We start from the raw sequence: 4,098 nt of genomic DNA, 5'->3' as shown, positions 1-4,098 counted from the left end.
CCTCCGTGTCCCTGACCTTTTCCCCTCCCTCGGTGTCTCTTCTCTCTTTCTTCCTCCCTCCAATTCAATTTCTTGCCTACACACCCCTTTCCTCCACACTTGATTTTGTGGAAGAGATCCCTTGTCGGATGCAGGCGGTTCCCGGCCGGTGGGCAGGCAGGTAGGAAGGTAGGCGTAGGTTTGGAGGGACTCCCTCTGCTGCTGGTCGCAGAAGAAACCTCAGGTATTCTTCTCTTTCACTCACCCCATTCAAAACCAACAAGAAAAGATGTTTTTGCCCCTGGAAGCACTAAATGATGCTATTTAGTTGGCAGATGAAACAGAGAACTGTCAGCGTGAACCAAAGTCTATAACAGTCTACAGTTAGGCAGGTCTCACAAGTAATATTCTAAAAAGGGAAAGTTAACCAAAGTCTAAAAAAGACCACATAAAACACATAAAGTGACCGAATGATTTCACATTTGGGTCTTTCATTCATTTAGATTATATTTTGCGCGCAGGATCACCGGAACAAATACTGTATAAACTTTGAGATAAGATGGATCAGTTCAGTTTCGTCTTGGTCCCATCTTGACGCACCAGCCTCCAGTAGGAGACGGAGCTGCACCTTTTAGCTATAACGCCACCTAAAGTTTGATGGGAGTAGACGCAAGTTTTCTAAGGCATCACTCATTTCATTTCATTTGGTCATCCCCGAATATTTTCTATTCTATCTACTTTTCATTTTAGTGACTTTATCTAAAATTCAGCGCGCTACAACACAACAATTTTACCTTTAATTAATCAGATAATAAAAGTGTCTGTTTTTTCTCCCCCTTATTCCTGCTCCACAACAATTAATGTCATATAGCACACAGTGTTAATGGAATATGAGAAATACAATGTGAACAGAAACTCAAACACAAATGTTGGTTTATAAATTACACAAGACTATTAATAAACATATTCTGAATGTTCCCACTATAGGGAGTTTTTACCTGCCATTGTTTATGTAATAATTGCTCGGGGGTTCTGGGTCTATGGAAAGCGTCTAGAGACAACATCTGTTGTATTAGACGCTATATGAATAAAATTGAATTGAATTGAATTTAATTGAATGTTGATTATTGGTCATAGAAACTTGTCGCCAAATGTGCTTTACTTTGATTGGTCGAACCCAGATGTCTTGGATTTTTCATCCAAATAATCAGTGAAGGAACAATTCACGCCAGCATTTATATGTGGGCCCATATGAGGTAAGTGGGTGCAAATATGGGTCAAAGTAAGTTTGTGGGCAACGTGGTGGCCCTGCTAGTTTGTCCATATGAACTATATGGACGGTATGGAATCTACAAGATCCCAAGTGGTTAATAAACAGGTCTTGTTCTTTATGGGCCCTAGTGTTGCCCATAAAGCTTTAGTAATTTTATTTTCAGAAACCTTTCTCTTTTTATCCAATCATTTCTGGAAAAGAGGTAAAAAAATGTTTCATGCCAAATATGCCAATGGGTAACAGTGTATTTGGCACCCAAAGCCAGTATACAGGTTTATACGTTATATTTCCACGAAGATACCTGTGATCCGTTCAATAGTCCACTGCATCTTCATCTCTTGTGTATAGTATGTTACTGTATTTTTACTTGTTTTTACTATGTTTATTTATCTTGCTCAGGTGAGTGTGTGTGTATATACGCTGTTTGCAGGTATGTGAGTGGGAATTTCGCCCAATTTTGAGATGCCCCTCAGTTTTATTGTACATTATTTATGCATTCACTATAAAGGCCTCCTTCTTCTGTCTTTCTTGATATATAAATGAATAATAGTATATATTCTGTTCTTCTATCTTGTCTATTCAGAGACCATTAAATATAGTGGGAGCTGCTTGTAGCAGTTTATGGCATTATTTTAATTTGGTCAGCTGGAATTAGCAAAAACAATAATGGAAAAAACTGCTGAAAATACTTATCCTACTGTTACTATTACTAGTACACACCATACCATATTAGAGAACGCTCGAGTACAAATAATTTCAAAAAACAAATCACAACATTTTTGCTAGCCCAACTTAGCAAAGCTTAACCATTCATTTCCAGTACTTCTCTCCCTCATTAGATTCCTGTTTTTGTTTTCTAGTAATTTAGCTTATTTTCCTTAGTTGTCCTATGTTTTACATATTTCTGTAGATATTGTTTGTTTCATTATAGGAGGACCACTCGACAAGCCCTTATGGGTTTTTTTGGTTCCTCCTGCACATTTTCTGTCATATTGTATTTTATTTATTTATTATTGTATTTTATTTTCTACATACTGTTCGTCTGTACTTTTAAAACGGTTGTATATTTTTATGTGCAAATAAACTAAACTAAACTAAACTAAACTAAACTAAACTAAACTAGTAATAATACATATAATTATGATAATAAGAACTATAATAAATAAATACATGTAAAATTATAAGAAAAAGTTCAGCTTTACTTAAAGATAGAAAAAAAATAATTATACATATTGTACATTTCTGTCTATATTGTTCATTTCTGTTTATACATTTTATCTGTTATCTGTCATCCTACGTCACTTTTTGTAAAGAATCATATCCGGCCCTTTTTAATCCTCATATTGTACATTTCTGTTTATTTCTGTTTATACATTTTACTTTATTCTATCTCTTATTTTATCTCCATATACTTGTTTGCTTTTATATTTTTATTTCTATTTTTACTTTTACTGTATTGCACCAAATCACCACAACAAATTCCTTGTGTGTGTTAACAAACTTGGCAATAAACCCCCTTTCTGATTCTGTTTCTGATTCTGATTCTAAACCGGGACAAACCGGAGAAACTCAATATCCCATAATGCTCTGGTATCCTGCTACCCAGAGCTTCCTGTTACGTCACAGCTTCGTCCTTCCGCTTCCTGCCGTCTCTCCCGCTGCGTGCTTTAGCGGCGTTAGCCTGCACGTTTTTCTCTTTTACTCCATTATCCAGCAAAGTTGGAGTCACAACGACCAGCATGTCCTATCACGACGAGGAAGACGTTAGTATACATTTTTCTTCTGTGTACTTGGCAGCTGCTTTCGCAGTAGGCGTGGTAGTGAGGGATGACAGTGAAGCCTGAATTATGGTCTGCGTTAAATCGACGCAGGGCCTACGCCGTAGCCTATGCCGTAGGCTCTGCGTTGGTGTAACGCAGGACCATAAATCAGCCTTCAGCCTCAAGCTGCCGGGTAGCTCTTAACAAGCTACCACGATGGTGATGGATGTTTTCTAGTCTTTACAAGGATGTCACCAAGCTATCAAAGACGTATACAACTTTTAGGATGAAAACATGCTTTGAAATAGCAAACAAGACTGTGTTAATGATCATCACACAAGTTGAATTTGCATCAGTAACACATGTGTGTCGTCCATCTTTATGTCTGGCTTTTATGTAGCAGCACATTTTATAGTTTTATTCTGTTTAACATTTTTTAGAGCTATTTGTTTTACTTATCTATTTCTTGTAATGTTTTTATTATATTTTATTGATGTGGACTGATTATTTTTAGCCTTAATTCTTGGAACTTTTATCATTATTTCATTTCCACTCATTCATGTACGTTTTTATCTTACATCTTTATCTTTTTTTTATAGTGTGTGTGTATATATATATTTTTTTGTTTCCTGTTTTTCATTTTGTTGTTTACATAGTCTTTGCATGTGTGCACTAGGGCTGGACGATTTTGGACAAAAATAAAATCCCGATTTTTTTTTCTCTGAAAACCCGATTTTCGATTTCGATTTTTTTGGTAAAACTACAAAAGACAATGGAATAAATTGTTTTGTATATTTTATCTTTATTTTTAAAGAAAAATAGCAAACAAATTTCCCTATTGGGAATGAAGTGCAATTGAAAGATACTGTAAATCCTCCTTGAGTTTAGTAAAGTGACAACATTTACAATTTTCTTGACCAAACAAAGATGAATAGACAAGCTCTGTCTGTAATGCAGCCAGCTGCAAAAAAGGAAAATCGATTTTCCTTTTTTTAACATTGATTGTGATTAATAAATCCGATTTAGATTTAAAATCGATTAATCGCACAGCCCTAGTGTGCACTTTTACGGAGCTGCTGCCTAATC

Source organism: Cololabis saira, chromosome 17 (assembly GCF_033807715.1).
Source record: "Cololabis saira isolate AMF1-May2022 chromosome 17, fColSai1.1, whole genome shotgun sequence".
Lineage (NCBI taxonomy): Eukaryota > Metazoa > Chordata > Actinopteri > Beloniformes > Belonidae > Cololabis > Cololabis saira.
The sequence above is the reverse complement of the archived record's forward strand: the minus strand, read 5'-3'. Positions refer to the sequence as shown.